Raw genomic sequence first — 19,711 nt, 5'->3', positions numbered from 1 at the left:
TACTACCTCTGGCACACGGCAACACTGCTGCGTTGAATCTCCAACTTTGCGTGTGTCGCTACGATGGGTTGCTTTTCTGATAGAATACTGTGCAGGCTCATTGCAGCACGGACCCCCAACAACGTTGTCAGAGCATCGACGCGTGCCGCTTTACACGGGAACCTCGTAGCTCATCGCACTCTTACATATTAGCAGCGTATGTCGGTGAGTGCCGAAATAATTTACAGCGCGTTAATACCAAGGCTAGCTAACGCGTTGCTCCAAACCGATCGTACTAACATCCTATGAGAGCGAAATGGATTAGCCGGACGCGATCTTGATGGCAGGAGGCGTAGTTGAGATGGTATTCGGTCAAAACTCTCATGCCATGCCCTATGAGGGTTTACCGTGTGAGGGCTTATGAGGTTTACCGTCCCAAAGCGGCACAGGCTGTGAGCGACGCCGTAGTGGAGGGCTCCGGATGATTTCGACCACCTGGGGTTCTTTAACGTGCACTGACATCGCACAGTACACGGGCCTCTAGCATTTCGCTTCCGTCGAAATGCGACTGCTGCGGCCAGGATCGAACCCGCGTTTTTCGGGTCAGCAGCTGAACACAAAACCAATGAGCTACCGCGGCGACCACGTTCTCTTTAGTGACTGTCGCTAAAATTTTCACCGACACGTTGTCTGACGTTTATCCGCATAAGTCGTTGGTATGGTCCTGAGTCATAAGAATGGAAGTTTTCGTGCACTTCAAATAACTGGTTTCAGTGTAGGTGAATCACTGCGCCCAAATAGGAAATGGCTATGTGGCAGAGCGCCTGTTTAGATCATTGAAAGCGACCGGCATAACGGGTTCACTGCTCACAAATGGTCAAATTCGACCGCGAATATACTGCATATCACCAATATTTTTAACGCAACTTGCACAACATGCGAAGAAAAAAAAAGTCGTTCAGGTGCCGATGGGCAAATTAGCTTTACTGATAGACGTTCGAGGTACTACATAAACTAATTGGACAGCAACACGGACGACCGCAGTCATATCGAGTGCACATTTCGCAAGCTTTAAAAGCAAATGACAGAAACACAACCAGGCGTGCGCAATCGCCTCACTGGGCCGCACGAAGGCGTGTCCTTATGCTTCTTTTCGAAACAACAAAAGAAAATGCAGTTTCTTGCAGTGCTTCCGCGACCTCATTTGTTGACTGATACTGGTCCATTAAACCCTGGCATGCAACACCATGCGCTTCGGCCATGGTCGTGCTCTCTTGGACGGGCGTCAAATGCACAAATGCTAAGTCATCCCTCATATCCCCCGCACAGCATCGGGACGATAAACCTTACATGTGCAGCCATTTCTAAGACGAGCATAATTCTGTACTAAAAAAAAAGAGACGAGCAATTACTTTTTTGTAAACTTCACACGTCTTTCTTAAATCTGCGCATTGGGGAGGTAGTGTGTTCCTTTCGTGTAGTTTTTTTTTTTTTAGAAGGGGGAAAGGGTAAAAGCTCACCCTCGCATTCGTCTAGAATGGAAACCATTACGTCTGCGGGATAAAAACAAAACACGTACAGTATAAGCAGCCGATGAAATGCGAGCGCGTGGCCTTCGCTAAGCGCGGTGTCGCATGACGGTGCGCTGGGCAACATTTCACGCTAAAAAGGCCGCGGTGAGCACTGCGTAGCCATGCGCCCTAACCTGTACTGCAAGGGTTAAAGGTAAGGCGAGAAACGGTCCACACCTGCGTTCTAACCTACTGTCACCCTCACTGATGCCTACACGTTTTGTATGTTTTTTCGGTTTTTTTTTTTTTGTCAGGACAGTTGGCGTTTCTCTGCTTGCTCGAGCAATCGGGCAAAAGAGCATCTGAAAGTTGCGCGCGGATTCAAAAAGCTCAGTTCGAGCCACATTTATGGGCTCGACGAAGCTCACAGGCGCATTTTCTTATGGGAATAGAAACAACGCCAAAACGTTTCAGGGCGGACGCAGCGGGAACTTAAGAGACTGTCATTAGCAATGGCAATCCCTTTACTCGTTCACCCGCATATATAAACGGGCGCAAAAGCGCACGTTCATTTAGAAACTATCTCAAGAGACGCCTCTTCCTTTCGTAACGAAAGTCTAATACAAATATCTACTCTTGAGCATGAAGTCAATGCAAAATATTTTACGCGGTCACCTTGACCGACACCCCCTAAAAAAAGACATGACACCGCACTAACTCAGAAGCGTTCTTATACTCAGCTTTTTTACGATCGAAAGTTTCTGTGCAAGTGGCTGAGGGCAAAGGTATTGCCACTGTATCAACTGGATTCGAGGAAGCGGTTGGTTCCTTTCGTTCTGAGCAACCACACTGAGACGGTTCCACATGGATGGTAACAATGCACGCAAAGTAAGACGAAGGCGGAAGGCCGACGCAACGTTTTGCGCGCTGTTTTTATGCCCTACGATGAACCGTCATTAACCGGCCTAGTTCTCAAACATAGTCCACTGCCGGCAATATTTATATCGGAGAAAATGCTAATAAATGGGTTGAAGCACATGGGGGAAGGTCTGACGTAGGTTGGGGCTTTCAATTTTAATGCACACTGAGCTTCGTAAACGTGCGCAGCGTCAGCAAAGAGCCATATTCGTGCGGTGCCTGAATGGCGACATTGTGGGCCCATCCTGCACTGGAAAAACATTAGCAGCGTTTGTCCCCGGCGAACACGATATGAAGTAAACCAGAGGCCTGCCGCAACATCGAGCAGTATTCAGTCTTTGATATCGGCTATTGCTTACCGTCGGAAAGAATGAAGATTACTTGAAATGCACTCAATGCAAACTATACAGAAAGCCCGTTCCATTCATGTGGATGTCTTCGCGATCTCTTAACTGTCTCACTTTCTCCGTGAATCCAACCATGCTCTAGGATGCTTTCAGATAATTCGGGCTAGTGTGTTCAGCTGATGGCAGGCGCTCGGTACGGACCAGCAGGCGTGGAGATTACTCGAATTAAGTTTAGGAAGAAAAGGTGACTTCAGCACATGACATTGCCGTAGGTACGCAACCATCAGTACGAGCTACATGCCTTCAGAAATGTCCCAAACATGACGTTTCGGTAGCTGTTTACAGCTCCACTGCAGTCCTCTACTTCCAGGGGTGCGTTGCGAACTCCCATCCATCCTATCGCCAGGTTCAGAAAGCGTTATAGTAGTTGGCAACCGCAAACAGTGGTATTATGTGCGCGCTCATGCGTTCTTCGTTTTCATGCGCAGGTTGTGGGCACCGCTTTTTCTGTAGTGTGACGCAATACATGACGCAATACGAAGATAGAAAAATGAGGTGTGGTTATTCGTCTTCTTGAAGGATGGTAGTGCCTGACGGCGACCGATAGAGAAACGTATTTCACTTTCTTTAATTGGAATCCGGGAATCAGGCGTCAGTCCAAAAAAGACTTTTTATTCGCGGGAAAGGAGGAAACCTACCACTGGTGACACACTGCCAGTTCGTCGCACGCGTTATCGTTCGCCATGCGGCGCTGACGTGGCAAAAGCAGGCGCGTGCGTGCGCCGATGTGATAACAGCACATCCGCGCTCGCATGGTGGCGCGCTGGAAATCGCAAGGGACAGCTGTCTGTAGCAAACCTTGGGGAACCTGCGCTGGACTTTTACATGCAGATCACAGCGCCGTAACACAAAGTGGAGAAAGAAGCTTTAATCAGGAGGTGCAACGCTTTCGCGATGACACTATCTGGGCGTATTTGACACGGGCGTCAGCGTTCTGCTAAAGCCACAAGCAGCGCGTGTCCTCGTGATAAAAGGCAGCGAAACCGGGAGCGATGTCAGGCGAACGTCTCTTATAGTTCCAAATTTTGCCTCGCTTATGGCACGACCCACATGGCTATCGGCGATAGTTTTCGGTTGCTCAGTCAAACAATCGTAGTGCCTCCTGGGGAGAGCAGGTTGCTTATAAGGCTGTTATAAGCTTACTTGAGGCGGTCCTTCGTCTGCCGTTATCGGCGCTTAACAGTACTTACGCCCATGTCTTTGACCCTGCTTGCTGCGACATCGCAACACTCCGAAGCCCGTGACTGCTGGTGCGTGGCACGAGCGCGGCAGGCAGTTGTCGCTGAAAAGAAAAAAAACCGTTGGCACTCATGCTTATTAACGAGCACTCATTACGAAATTTATCTTTACACGTGAGCTTACATTTTCCAAAAGAAAGGCTACTTAAAGGCCGTAACAATTCGTTGCATGGTTCTCGCACTCTGAGTTGAGGCATCACTGTGACAAGGGTGTGGGCGTAAGGTACCAAAGGCTAGGGCGCTAGTCAGCCCTAAAACCACTCAGTACGGTTGTAGATCTTCCGTGCCCACTGGTTCCCAAAACGTTTACGACTACTGCAGCTCGTCCGGGTCGAAAAGCTTGCTTGAACACTTTTGACTAACCGGGCTCGCTCAAGGCTTTGATGTCCCTTCTCTGCATTAAGTAAATTTATATGGACTACGTGCGTCTACGTGCGAATGGTCGAGCGTTAGATATATGCTTGCCTGTACTATGAGTTTGCTGTCTCTTATCTCTTGGCTTAACTTGCTGCTTGCAGCTGCTACGTGTACTCGGATTAAGTACTCAGTGCGAGTTTTACCATTTATTAAGTTATATGCGTCTTGATTAGAGCAGATTCTGGCACACTGTGTTTGCGGTCCGTGAACTAATTTGCTATGGCTTGCAGTTGGATTATGGTCATTTTTGCAGGGATCACTCACAAGGCCAAAATTAGAGGTCACCATCGTACCGAGCACATTCAAATTAGCCTAAACATCAATTTTGGTCCAAATCCCAGGTCAAATTTCAAGGGCGGGGAGGGCCAAATATTGGGGAGTGGCCTAGGTCAAGTCAGAGGTCACGATCGTATTGAGCACATACAAATTAGGTTTAATATCGGTTTTGGTCCACATCCAAAGTCAAATTTCAGGGGTCGACCAAATTTGGGGGATAGGGGGGCCAATGTTGGTAATGACCGGGGCAAATTTTGGGGACACCATTGCATTAGCCATAGTTAAACTATGCTTCGGCATCTGACTTAATGCTATTGCTATATCGTAAATCCGAAGGTCACTTCAGTGTTAAATCTACATGCCGACTAAAGCACGAATATTTGCATTGAATAGCTCTATCGCTATAAAAGTATCGAAAAATATGCCCGGATGATTTAGTTTGCCATTTTCTGCCATTCTTCACACTCTAACCTCTCAAAGAGCTAAGAAGGGCGGAGACGGTGTTTAAAATTCTCTCCCAGTTATTTTAACGCGTCTCGCGAGTTCGAATCGCGCCTTGTGTCATTATCAGCCCTATTTACGTCCATTGCGTGACAAATGCGTCTTTCATTGATCTTCAGCTAGCCCTGCCCTGAGCCAGCTGCCGTAAACGTTATGCTAAACAATCCCACCCTCCCACCGTCTCTCATCCGCCTGCATAACTCTCTGCAGTCCCCTCGTACGTTTTCCACCCGCATGTGGAACGTTTACGGCCCCATTAAAGGTGCGCACGTTTGTCGCGATGTTGGGGCACTCTTGCGGTGACATTTTTAAGCTCGAACGCTCCATCAACTAGCAACAGTAAGAGCGTACCTAACTGCAACGAAAATGTTGATTCCATAAAAAGACGTTTTTGAGGTTCTGTGTCAATATATCGACATGAAAACAGGAGATGACATTTGTAAGACATGTGAATGCGTCAGGAATCGCTCGCCAAAATCTCCGTTTTTCAAACCGAAACTCGAAACAGCGCCTCCATTATAAAGTACTGGAAATGACGCAGAAACAGACCACGCGGCCCAAAGAGTTGTTGCTCGCCGCCGTAGTGATGGAGTTTCGGAGGTTCAGTGCTTTCCCGTAGAAATGACAGCGAGCTCTCAAACGCGTTTCAAACGTACACTGCTAGGAACGCCAATGACAATTAAGATTTTACAGCGCTGCAAACGAACGCACGCGAGCTGAGATCGCCATTTGTTTTAGGGCGTCCGCTGTCGTCCTCATGCCACCGAGAACGACTAGTACAAGCTTTGCGAAGGCCTTCTTTTTCTGACCGGAACCACGACAGATGATGCGGACTTTTGAATGATTCATTTTAACTAATTCAGGCCAGGCTCTCACCGGAGCGCCACGTAGAAGAAAACCAGCAGCCATATTCCGCCCAACGTGCACCGTTTTCTGTGCTTCGGAAACGCTTGCGGCGTGAGCGTTCGTGCGCGACGTGCGCGTCCACGCCCCCGACGGCCACACAGCGCTTCGGCATGGTAACCTCGCCTCAAATTTCCTAACATTTTTTTCCGCAGTACCACAGGAAGACTACTCAACCGCATTTCAGTCACCAACCTTTCAATACACATCATCCGTCATCCGTTCATTCTGAAAGGGTCACTCTTCAGGAAGGTTTTCTGTGTGCAATACCTACGTTATGCCCGTTAATTTGCCTAACTGCGCCGCCAGGTCCACGCGTCGTCTGCTCTAGAGCTTTTCAAACGCTTATAACAACAGAACTCGCCATCTACGAAGCGCAGCACTCTGTCACGGTTAGTTTAACGACGTACCTAGCATATTAAGAGGCATCCCAGCCAAAGCAAAATTTCGCTGCAGTTGACCTGTAAAAGCATGCTATGCTTCCGAATACTTTGCTCTCGTCAAAAGCCCTGCTCGTCCTAAGGGTACAAAGTGTGAGGAAAAACTAGAGGAATCAGCGCGAACAGGACGAACGCAGAAGCTGACGGGGCCTAGTCAGGCATCCAGACCAACAAGCCCAAACCACTACTCTTTTGCGAGCAAAAGTTGCGTGGAAGGATACTAGCTGCCCACAACGCTGCGTAGTTTACCTGCCAAGGCACTGACTTCTCCAGTATATCGCTAAATAAGTCGCGTCTTTGTCACCACGTTTGTTCATATTTGAAGTCCTTGCGCGCTTGCGTCAAGATTTGTTCCCGGCAGTCGTTACGGCCGATCTATAGGAACAAAATTCTATTCCGGACTTACGAAGACAGCTGAGGTGGCCCCCATGCTGTGGAAACAAGCACTTATGGAGAAACTGTGTGTTGACACTCAAGCTTACAAATGTTTGAAGAGCGTCAGAAGTCCCAGAACGTTCGTCGATTATGGCTTCTATACTGAGGACTCCGTCTAGCTAATATCGCACATATATGAAGATTTCATTCCTGACATTGAAGGACTTACTCTCAAAGGATTTGTGCGATATGGCAAGGGAAGGTTGCGCAGCATCGCGTCGCCTACATCATAGTCCTCGGGCTTCCTCAAATACCAGCCAACTAAAGGCCACCTCGACACACCAACCATCGTGCAGGGAGAAAGAACGACGGGCGTGTTCTTTGGGTACTGTGCAAAGACTACAGTATTTCCCGCTCAATTTAATCCAGACGCCAGAATATTTAATCCGAGTGCCATTCAATTTACCAGGTGCCACAGAAATTAATCCAAGCGCCAAAACATTTAATCCAAACGCCAGTGAATTTAATCCTCATTCATTCTCACACTGGACCCCTCAAACTCAAAACACGGTCTACAAATCCCAGACCCGTTATGACTAAGATAAACTCCCTGTGATCAGCCGATAGTCCACTCACATGACTTCGCATCACTTGCAACCCACTGCAGGGTTGCATAACGTCCCGTCGTGATGAAAGTAGGCTCCTTGTGACGTCACAACTTGTAATGACGCAGCGAAAGCGTTTAGAGTTAGTGATGACAATAACATTGCAATAGCGACTTGATGTGATGCATGATTCTGCAAGTCGCGTGAGACCGGAGAGTGGACTAAACGAAATAGCTGTGTGCAAATGATAGCCGTATTGTCCAGGGAATTTTATACCAATGTTGTTGGATCGCGAAAGTGCCTCCCCTTTCCTGAAAGTCACGTGACTTTATAAAGCGGGAAGAATTGCACATCTTTGTGCAGTTTATTAGTGTCATGCAGGAACACAGTGAATGTGCTAGATAAAGGTGTGTCGAAGTGATAGCGTCATTACATTCGACATAACGTTTCGTTCCATACCCCTCATGACTGTGGTTTGGGTCCAGTGTGAGAATGCACGATGATTAAATTCGGTGGCGTTTGGATTAAACGCTTTGGCGCTTCGATTAATTTCTGTGGCACCTGGATTAAATTTAATGGCACTCGGATTAAATATTCTGGCGTTTGGATTAAATTGAGCGGGAAATACTGTAGTTTACAGTTTAGTTATAGTACACCGAAAGACATGGCCGCGCCGCAACGGATAAGTGTTCAAACGGCGCCGAGCGGCTCGTGCCGGGTGCGCGTGGCAGGGCGCCACGTCTTTCTCTTCATTCTGGCTCTGCATGCTGCCAGTCAGGCGATTTCAGGGGCATTCGATATATCGAACTGCGCGCCGCGCCCCTGCAGATGGCGCTTCTGATGGCACTCGCACAACTTTTCGCGCGGCGAACCGGGTCGGCTGCGCGGCCTTGAACGCCTGCTGGCAGCGCTAGCTGCGAGACGATGCCGCATGACGCTGGGAACGTGGGGGTGGCTTGGAGTAGCCAGGGGGAGGAAAGCGCGGGCCACTTCCGTCCCGACTAGTTGAAAAACCTCCGCTGAAGCCGCAACTCCATACACCATCCGTTGCGAACGTAACTTAAAGAGGAATTGGCGCTAGCGTCTGTAGTGAACCCCAAGAAGGTTCTGAGCGAAGAAACGGTCTCTCGCTCTCTCTCGCTCTCACTCTCTATTTCTTTTGAATTGGGACCCGCGAGGCCGTTGCAACCGTCAGGCATCCTTTGCGTGTGTTTCGCGAACTCCGTCAGTAGCTCGTTACCTCGGGCGCTGTCGCCTGCTTTGCGGCGTCGGCCACAGACACTTTGGCGTCGTGTTCCTTCATGCGTTAGTGATGTCGGTGGTGTTTCGTTTTGTGCTAGTGACCTTCGAAAAAGCGAAGAGTGTAGCGAGACCCGCACGCATACGACGCGAACCGCTATCTGCGCACGCTTTCTCGGGAGCCACCGCTCATTTCGGCGCCGTGGATCATGAACAATGAAAAATATTATTGCCTCTTTCAATGCACACTACCCTTCCAAACTTTATTTTTCCCTCTCCCTCCCTCCCTCCCATCCTGGGTACCTGGCTGGAGTCAGACAAACTGGACGACCAACGCGCTCTGGGGCTCCGTGCTTAGGTGCTGAGTCTGTTGCTCTTATATAAATTGGTTTTCTCTCTCTCTCAGTTCAGATCCTTTCCGTCTGCCTCTCACTTCCATCAGGCAGAGCGTTGCTCTCGAGTCCAACTACGAGTGGTACAGGCGAGTACTGTTAAAACGTAAACGCTGTGTGCCAGGAATACATTGCAGCTAGTGCTTGTTGCTGTAACCTGGAAACTGGAACGCATTCTGTAGTTTCGCAGCTTGTGTCGCTTTCACTGACAGAAATATTTGTGATGCTCCATGCTTAGGACGGCTTGACTGGTCCAAATAAGCTCCGAGTAGAAAAAAAATCTGTTGTTTTTCTTCCTTCTGCACTTTTTGCACAAAGAAATTTAGCGGCGGAACGGACCAGGGGTCAAAATTTTGCTAGGAAAAACAAGTTTGCTTTATCCCCTCTCTATTGTGGCCTGGTCTGAACGTCGATCCTTTGGAGAGTAAGAACTGACTATTCAAAGGAAAAATTAAAGGAGGAGGAACCGAGTGCACTTTACTGGTAATTTCAACAGCATTCTTTTCTTGATCGTTTCCGCCTTCCAGTAAATGCGGTTTAGTCTAACTGCACATGAACACCGCCACATGGATGCAGCAAAGCTTCCGGAGATTAAACTTTTATCTGCAAAACACACTACAAAAGCCCTCTCTGTGCACACCAGTACGGCACGTAATGTATTCGCTGCGCTGATTTAATGGGAGTAGATACGGCGATACGTGAACGGTACATAAAGACAGGAGCAAGCGATGGGCGCCGACGTACTAATAAATTAAACGATAAGGTATTATTAAGTTTTAATGTTCCACGTCAGCCCATCCAAGAGTTAACGTTAGAGCTAGCGTTAGGAGGGCTCGTCACAAGAAAGGAAGAATAAATGGAGGACTTCGCACATTACCATATCATGAGAGAACGCATCATTCATAGCGCCAATAAGATTAGTAAGCGCGCGTCTTCTGACCTACTGCCGATCACATTCGTAGATACATCAAAGTAGTAACGCGGTGGTGGGTAGTAGGCAACGTGACGGCCGATGAAAGCGGTAGAAGTGTGATCTATTTTTCTTCGGGTAGTGTAAAGCTCTGATGCTCCTACAAAAGGTCTAACATGTATATCACACACCTGTACAGTAGCGCTAGAGAACAGTATATTAAAAATAATAAGCCGAACGGTCAGCTTCCCGCTCCGACCATGAGGCCATGAAGCAGTATAATCGCAGACTGAGCGCGAAACAGGCACTTATGAGGTAGTACAAACTTAATCGAAGAACTTTAACACCATTTAAATTCACCCCTGCAGTACTTATCAAATGGCGGCTACATGAGGAACCAGGTGGGACTCTCCTCACCTGCGTAGAATCCTGTTCCTCTCTGTGGCATATGCGACAGGCAAGATGGCGTCAACCTGAATAGAAGGGTCTGTACACCACAAGGTAAATATTGTGGTCTGAACTCGGCTGACTTGTCGTATTTTCCGCCGCTAACGTAATGCTCCGCAGAGAACGAAGACAGCAAGGACATTATAAGCAGCGCAGTTCACCCTCTTCATGCAGAACCGCTGACAAGCGCGTACCGCCAGGTGGCCGTGGAACTCGGCTTCAATTTCCTGGATTTGACAATAATCAAGCGCGCTGGCATCAGCGGACGCGTGCCAACTTTTGTCGGAGATATAGAGAGGATTAACAACCGCTACGTACGTTAGAAATGTCTAGAAAAAAGAAATAAAAATAACAGTGCCCTGCCCACACCCTCGATTAGCACAACGGGCACGACAACCGCGACTGCGAGGGCACCACGAGAAAATTCCCCCGGTTCCGCACCGTTTATTGCCGCCATCTTTCCCTGTCAGCCGCGCAGCCCAAGCCCAGCGATCGGAGTCGCCGAAACTGTCAACAGTCAGTGAAGTTGTGGGAGCACAGTGAACGTCTTGTTCCGAGGAAGGCATCCCTTTTTACATCATCGTGTTCTTCGTCTGCACACCTTGTTGCCGCCACAGTATCAGCCTCACGGGTGTTTGCCCACAGGAGGTAGCGTACTCCGTGACCTAGACCTTCGTGGAAGCATGGATGTGGTTCCTCTGCGGAGAAGCCGTATCTTACCATGACCTCACGAGATTCCGATCAGTGACGAGGTCTTTGCGGTGGGCATTATTGTGTAGGACTCAAAAGCTGGCTTGTCACTTGGACTTCTCAGCGGGCTACTGTAAAAACAGGGTATTTGTTTATTTATTTATTTCAGAATACTACCGGCCACTGCTTGGCCCAAGCGGAATGAATTTACATTGTTACATAACCAAATAAATAAAATTATGCAATATTAGCAGCACACGGACACCAAAAGAATAAACCAAAAGTCTAAAACCAAAAGAATAAAATTCTAAAATATTAGCAGCACACGGATACAAAACATACATATAAGCAATATTAGCAGATAATAGACGATGTAACGCATCAGAAAAATTTTGTGATGAAAAAACAGGTGCCGCTAACGAATTCCAATCTTGCCCTGTTCTAGGGAAAAAGCAGTATTAAAAACTGTTAGTTTTGGCGAAAAGGGGAGCAAGTGAATGCTCATGAACGCCCCGAGTCCTTCTCACTAGCGGACGCTTAATGCACTCTGGAAGCTTGAGTTTATTTTTTCCTGTTAACTTATTAAACAAGAATATCAATCCATTAATCTTTATGCGGGTTTCTAGCATATTAATGTTATTTGAGATCATTTACTGTGAGGGAGAGTCTTCCCTTTTGTATTTTCCGTATATAAACCTAACCGCTTTCCTATTGGCTTTTTCAAGGATCATTGTCTTTTTTCGTGTATGGGTCCCTCACTACTGAAGCATATACAAGTAAAGACCGCACACAAGTTTCGTAAGCCATTTTTTTATATGTGCTGGGGCAGTTTTTAGCTTTCTTCGTAAAACCAATAGCTCTCGTAATGCAGCTGTAGAAATATTAGTAATGTGTGCCGACTATTTTAACTTATTGTCAAGTGTTACACCTAAATATTTGTATTTCTCAACTTCCAAAATCATATTGCCGTGAAGAAGGTAAGGAAGCAAACTGGGAGACTTTTTTTCTAGTTATACTCAAGAGAACAGTTTTTTTCACTATTAAGTTTCATAGCCCATTTCAGATACCATTGTTCAAGGCAAAACTGCTTTTTGTACAGAGCGGGGGTCATGTTCGGATGAAATTTGTTTTAACACAACACAGTCGTCTGCGAATAACTTAACAGAGACATCTTCAGGAACAAACGTAACTAAATCATTGACATATATTAAAAACGACAATGGCCCAAGCACACTTCCCTGGAGAACTCCTGAGTGCACACTAACAACACTAGAAGTGGTCTTATTAAATTCCACATATTGCTGTCTGTCTGTAAGGTAGGCCTGAATCCATCGAATGATAAAAAAGGCACACCCATACATTCCATCTTATAGAGATTTGCCATGTGGCACCTTATCAAAGGCCTTGCTGAAATCAACGAAAACCACATCCGTTTGCCCTGACATTTCAAGCACCCACGCCAATTCGTGCACAGACAAAACAGACTGAGCAACTGTGGATAACCCCTGCCTAAACCCGTGATGATTATCAGACAGAAAATTATGATCCCTCAGGAACTTTCGCAGGTAGCCGGCTACAATATGCTCCATTTTACAGCAACTGCATGTTATGGAAACAGGCCGATAATTTGAAACTGACAATCGATAACATTTTTTATATATGGGAACCACGCGTGCTATTTTCCAATCTGAAGAAATTTTTCCACTTGCTACTGACAGTTTAAAGATGTCTGTGAGGCAACCTGCTATTTGTTGTGCATATCGCCACAAAAATACATTCGGAAGACCATCAGGTCCAGCGGATTTTTTAGTGTGCAGCTTGAAAAGCATCGCCACGACACCCTCGCGAGTTACTTCAATGATATCATCTGGTGCAGCCGTTGCTTTTATTTCATATTCATCTAATTCTGAAAACACCTCGTAGAAATACTAATTATAATTCTCAGCTATTCGGCAGCTTCCGTGATAATCGTGTCGCTAACTTTTATTTTAGCAAGTGCATCTTTTGGTTCACTCAAGTGCCGCCAGAATTTCTGCGGAATAAAGCAGGAGTTCTGTTTACTGGTGCAGCACCCCATGGTTCGAACTGAAATGCAGCCAGTGAGCGTTTGAAAAGTAGTTTCCTCAAACCGAAAACAAAAATGAATCTTTCCGTGGCTTATTAAGAAGTGAAAAGTGATCATAAAATCTAGTGCAGCTCCTCGGGGCGCAGAAGTAACGGTCTGTGTTTTCTTTTTTCTTGGCAGAAAGGGGATGAAGAGTCCAGTGTGTATTGTATCTGTAAATACTTTATGCCAGCAGACACACTGTCGCAATAAAAAAAACTGTCCATTTCTCTAATCAATGCGTGGCGAAAAGGCTGAACAGTTTTCGAAACCAAAAAGAGGTGATGTTTGTAAAATCAGGAAATAGAAAAGTTGGTTTTCATTTCCTCTTCCGCTGAATTTATTTAACTGTGTTTTGTCTGCGATCACTTTTCATTATCCAGGCCGAATCTCGATGGCTTTTCCTCTTTTATGGGAGCCATGCAAAAATGTCAGCTTTGAAGAAAAGATGGCCTTCACGTTCTTCACGCCTTTTACTGTCTCCTCTCAAGACGGAAGAAAAGACAACCCCAGGAATCGTCGAAGATTTAAATCTTCTTGTAACCAATGAAAGATATTCCTCCTCCTTCTAACAGCTTGCACTCACCCATGAAGGGCTCCGTACACAGGTCAGCTCGAAAAGTGTCGCGAAACTAAAAACTTGCCGAGGTGTACAAGTTTTCAGTCACAATGCAACTCCGAATAATATAGCCCGGTAAGATGCAAAGGAAGCATTCGACAGTGTCAGCCGCCGCGGTGGCTGAATGGTTATGGCGCTCGGCTGCTGGCCCGAAAGTCGCGGGTTCGATCCCGGCCGCGGCGGTCGAATTTTGATGGAGGCGAAATTATAGAGGCCCGTGTACTGTGCGATGTCAGCGCACGTTAAAGAACCCCAGGTGGTCGAAATTCCCGGAGCCATTCACTACGGCGTCTCTCACAGCCTGAGTCGCTTTGGGACGTTAAATTCCCATAAACCAAACCATTCGACAGTGTCACTCAGAACAGTATAATACTTGCCAACGACGCCAAATGCAACCTGGATTTCGAAAGCTTGATTACATAGACTTTTTCTTCCCTATATGGTATATGCACGAAAGGCGGCAGCGCGGTGTATTGTGGGTGAGCAGCCATCTTGTAGTACTCCTTAGCATACGGCCGCTATAGTCGCCGCAGCTGCTACGGTAACATGCTGCACCAATGCACGCACGAACGTAATAAATGCTCGTAAGTGACGGTCTACATGTAGCCTTACCCTTTGCGAAGAGGTCGGCTTTTTTTTTTTACCGGGTTAAATCAGATGCGCTCCTTTGCGCAGAGAACTTCATGATGCATCATTGAAACCATCTTAGGTTTATGTCGCTGACTTGACTGATTTCCAGTGGTTTACTAAGTGGTATTCAGTGCTATGCACTCGTACAGCCGGCACGTCAAGCCGCAGTTGAGATGATGCGCGAGAAATACGGTGCTTTAAGGCTGCTAGACGCCCGTCTCATTGTTTGCTGCAATATCTTCTTGATGGGTGTCCAACATGAGACTGCCTTCCTTTGTATCCTCGCTGCATGCTGTTTTCACCTGCACCTGAAAAATACGAGAAGACGGCGTATCAACTGGTATCGCGAGCAACGACGGGGTGAAGAAGTGAGAGAGCGTTCTGAGCCAGCAGTTTAGAACCGCAAAGTTCACTCTATGCACCCACAGCACGTCAACCTGCTGCATTGACGCTACACTGAGCCCTCGGTGTTCATGAATGAAGCTAAAACCAGGGGCTGTATTCCATAACTGTCCATTGTCTGTTTGTCAATTTGGTCATCTGTTATTGGTCACTGAGATATACCCGCGGCTTTCAGCGTGTTTAGGAAGCGACCTGACTATCGGGAGGCTGGCGACCGAAACTTATCACTGGCTGCAGCATGCAGTCAATGTATAGGCAATCGCGAGGTGCATCGCAGCGCTCTGTCAAGAGTAGGAGACTGGACGACACCATTGGCTGCCGTTTGGTGCGGTCGGAAACCACCCTATGGTTGGGTTGCTTCTCACTGACGCTTGAAAGCCGCGGACATATCTGAGTCACCAATGAAAGAGGACCAAATGGACAAGCAGACAATGAACAATTATATAATACGGCCCCAATTCTGCATCAAAGATTCTGCAATTGTGGCCGCAACAAGGTAGCGGCGATAAGCGGGGTCCGTTATCTTATTTACCGCATCGAACACATTTAGCGCGTTCTTGTCTTCACCATCTCGCTCAGACCGGCTCTCAGACCTGGGCTAGGCACCCATAGTTGTTGCTCATAACCAGTGGCCTCACACAAGCTTTTTACGGTGAAAGCCACCAGTGGAAGAGCAGTGGCTAAGAAAGATCACTAAGCCCATTCTACAAAAAGCCGATTTGACCTCCCCGTGAGAGAAAATTTTGGTGGGTCTGTGAGGCTTGATGTCCCGAAGCATGTGCTGGGATTTGAGAGCATTTTGAAGGCATCGGATTAATTTCGACAACATTGGGTTACTTAACGTGCACCGACGTCGCACAGTACAGGGACACTTTAGTATTTCGCTTCCATCTACATGCATTGCTGCTTCCAACGTTTGATGCCGCGCTAATTACGAAAGTCAACAAACTTAGGAGCATGAAGTTTCCGTTTGTCATAGTGCAAAAACTCTTCCAAGGGCAACGTTTGCTAAAGTCCTAGCTTTTTGTGGCTTGATATATTGAGCGGCGATTATCCCTAATAAGAACGTTACGTTTGATTCCTAATAGGAACGGTGCGTGTGATTCCACGCCATGTAGAGACGCAATCACGCGCTCGCTTTCCGCATTGCTTTCTCGCAGTCACTGCAAACGTCAAATCCCGCTGGTGACTGCACTTCTGAGAAAGAAAGGATGTAGTGCGTTGAGAGTTCCAAGAGGAAGCAAACGGAGCGTCGACAGCGATTCAGATGGGCAGATGACATCGGGAAGTTTGCGAGGAAGGCGGAGGGGTATAAGGTGGCCGCAGCAGATGCAGAGCAGGGATAATCGGAGGTCAATCGGAGATGCCTTTGTCTCGCAGTGGAGGCTGTTTAGATGATGACTTTGAGAGTGCGTCTGTGAGTACTGGGTGTCACGTGATGGCTTTTTTACAGCGAACAGCTATTACTACCGCAGCGTTAGCTTATGCATATGAGCATCGCCCTCGCATGCAGGTGGTGCGGTATTCGATTCCCAGTGCCCCCGGCTATGCCCCGGTGATACAATGAGTACATCTCCAGCCCTCTGACCCCACACTGTGTAAAGAAACATGCCTTGTGCCATGGCGCTCGTTATCCAAAGTTGCCCTTCAGCACCACAATCATTACCATCATCAAACTCTGTTATTGTGAACAGGCCGCGATGACTCAGTGACCCGTCCCCGCACCACGGGTGAGCGCGCACTGCCCCCGCACACGAGCGCTCCTTAAGTGCCCGTGGCCGCTTCGTCTTTGCGGTTCCGAGCCAGGCTCGTGCGGGGCGCGCATCTCCTACATCATTACAGAAGCGGGACCACCGGATCAGCCGCAGTCAGCAGCCGAGATTCGGCGTGCTCGCCAGAGTGAAAAGAAGCGTCTGTAGCTGTAAAATCCAGCCGTACATGAGGAAAAACATGAAGCCGCTAGGCTTCGCTGTCAAGCCAAACGTCGCCGCCAGATGAACGCGCAGCTCACGTACGGGAGTATCGCCAAATTAAAAAGGAAGCATCCGTACTAGCCGTCCCCTTGGCCTAGCACGGACCGTTGATGGAGCCGTCACCTGCTAAACGTGTGCTAACGGATGAACACCGTGCTGTGCCCGCAAAGTTGAACAGCAGCGGGAACGCCACCGCAGGAACAGCTTTTCGCTGCACTGTTCGCGTTAAGCCTTAACTTAGCCACTGTATTTCTTTTTATTTCGCAGGTTCTCGTTTCGGGCCGGCGAAGCAGTGCTAGCAAAGCATATGTTCTTGCATACACTTCAGCCGTTTGTGTTTCAAAACAACAAAATTTATTTAGGTAGTCTAAATAATTAACAAGGCGGAATGAAAAATACTGCAGACTAAGTTAAGCAATTATCAACCGTAGTCCGCTGGCTCCACTGGCGTAGGACGCTCCGTTTCTTTATTTAACTCTTGGCCAGTTTTACCGGGGACGCCTTGTATATTTAGTAAAACTGGATTCGAATTAACGATAGTGCATATCTGACGAAGTGTGGGATTTTGGTGTGTTGATTGAAGTTCTCGGCATCGAAGCATACTACGCAAAAGCAGATCGCCAGGAGGTAGCGCTATTCGAGGTCTGCCTCCACAAGCCATATTTGGTGGTTTGGTCTATTACAGCCTTGACGACTGTTGCATCAAAAGACCACCACTTACTGCTTAACATACACTACCAGTGCCTCGCACTCTCTGGAGTGCTCAGTGATGCAGGTGGTTGGCTTTTCGGTTTGTTCTATCGGGGTCTCAGCCATGCCGGTAACCATGCGAATGAATTGCCGGCAACTAATGGTGACAGCCTTGGAAAGCTAACGCGAGCGTTAAAATTGAATGCAAGCCCCCCTTTCATTCAATGTTTTAAAACCGCGTTTTTAAATGTGCGCTTATTAGTGGAAATAATCGCGCTTCACAACGAGAATACGGAGGGTAATAACTATGCACGTGTCCCAGCAGTTGCACTGCCCTTACCATATACGTGCGAGATATGATGACCATTTCTTTTGTTTCTTTACGCCTCACCAAAACTGGCAGAGGCAACGCTTGTTCGTCGTGCCTTAAGGCGTATTCCAATCGGCGATATGAAATAGCTTATCGAAACACATTCATCTCTTTCGCGCTCAAAGGAAACTTGCATCAGAATGTTGACTGAAATACGTCATTAACGTATGGCATCTGCGCTCTGAAAGGATTTGATGCGCTACTGTATTTAATAGTAGGGTGCTACTTCACATACCTCACTTGGAAGAAGTCCAGCTCTTTCCCATAGTATTAAGCAGGTTGTGTTGGTGTAAGGAATGTTTTTCCTACAACTCCTACGCCCACCTGCAAAAGATTGAAGAGCCGAGTCAAATTATGCTCATAAAGGACGTCGTAGCTTATTTGTATAAGGGATACATAGAGTTCTGGAAACTACTTCGCTTAAGCGTAAAGCGTTGAGCAGTTGCCGAGTAAGTAAATCTTTGGTGGGGGCACCTAAGCGAAAGTTTGAAGTTGTTAATGAGCGCTCATTCTGCATGAAAGCTGGCTGCTAAATTCCTTTGTGGCTTTGAAATAAAAGCTTTAGGCCTTACAGCCTTCTTGTAGTCATCACAGCGCGTGCCTTTTTGAACTTGGAACAAGTTATACAAGTGCTCTTTTGTGTTTGCGGTCATGGCTAAAAAGTGGCACTATGGTTACAGCAATGTAATCCGGAATTCCGCTACAGCATGTCCACAGCACGAATGCAGCGTGATCGACAGTCGGAAACACCCTTGCAGCGTAGACGGCCAATGCGATGGTAATGCCATTAGGTGGTAGCGGAAGCACCGATGATCACACACTCGTAGTGACTGTAGCCAAACAGGTTGTGTCGGAAACGCTCGTGAAACGTCCTTGTCGCTCCGTCTAATTTCGCTTGCCTCCGAGACCCCTTTTCTTTGGTTTGCGCTGCACGCAATGTTGAATCTTCTCGCCTAAGTTGTTGCGTCCAGGTTTCAGCGGCATATACTCTTGATTCTTGCCGTTGAATCCGCCTCAGCTACGGCGCTACGCGCGTTGGGATTTTGTCGTGGCACCCTCTAGCTTGCGGCTTCGGCTGCACGACAAGCTGGGGTCTTCGCAGGCTTGGTACTTCCGTTCTCGATCTCCCGTCCGTCGCCAAGCTTGTCCATCGACAGGGCCCGGTATCTCCGTGCCATCCTAAACTGTAAACGTCACTCAAGATGTTTTATTACTCAAGCGGATTTATTTTCCGGCGCTTGACGTCACGAACTTTTCGCATCCGTCCATCGCGCGATAAAACGCATCATCGGGGGCATAAGCATGGGCAAAACTAACAGATCTCCCCTCGTGCCGCTCTGCGTGGGGCGCCACCTGACAAAGCACTTCTGGTGTCGAAACGGGCCCACTGCGCCGGTCTCGAAGGCAGAAGTGTTTTTTCAGGTGGCGCCCCCACGCAGAGTGGCACTGGGTGGAACTTAGAGGGGAGGTCTGTAACTTTTGCCCCCGATGGTACACACTTAGCGGCTTTGCTCCTCTCGCCGCGTATCACGCTCGCTTCAGCTCTCGCAACTTCGTCTGCGCTCGACGCGTCTGTCACTATAAAAGCATTTCAGAAAATTCAAACCTCTCAAAGAGAAGCATCTCCTCGTTCATCTTAATTGCGGCTTGTTATAGCAGCTCGACCAAAGCCTTA

The 19,711-nt window shown here is 47.7% G+C and overlaps 1 long non-coding RNA gene across 1 annotated transcript in view; it reads right to left on the bottom strand.

Annotated features, from left to right (window-relative positions):
• Positions 1–14,629: 14,629 nt before the first annotated feature.
• Positions 14,630–19,711, bottom strand: part of LOC144096135 (uncharacterized) — an 8,895-nt gene continuing 3,813 nt past the window's right edge. Inside the window, exons 3-4 of the long non-coding RNA XR_013306779.1 lie at positions 18,272–18,360; positions 14,630–14,909 (exon numbers count right to left, since the gene is read on the bottom strand). This is a non-coding gene — a long non-coding RNA (uncharacterized LOC144096135). The remainder of the gene's footprint in view (positions 14,910–18,271; positions 18,361–19,711) is intronic.

This window comes from Amblyomma americanum, chromosome 1 (assembly GCF_052857255.1).
Source record: "Amblyomma americanum isolate KBUSLIRL-KWMA chromosome 1, ASM5285725v1, whole genome shotgun sequence".
Taxonomy (NCBI): Eukaryota; Metazoa; Arthropoda; class Arachnida; order Ixodida; family Ixodidae; genus Amblyomma; species Amblyomma americanum.
This window is presented reverse-complemented; position numbering and strand designations above follow the sequence as displayed.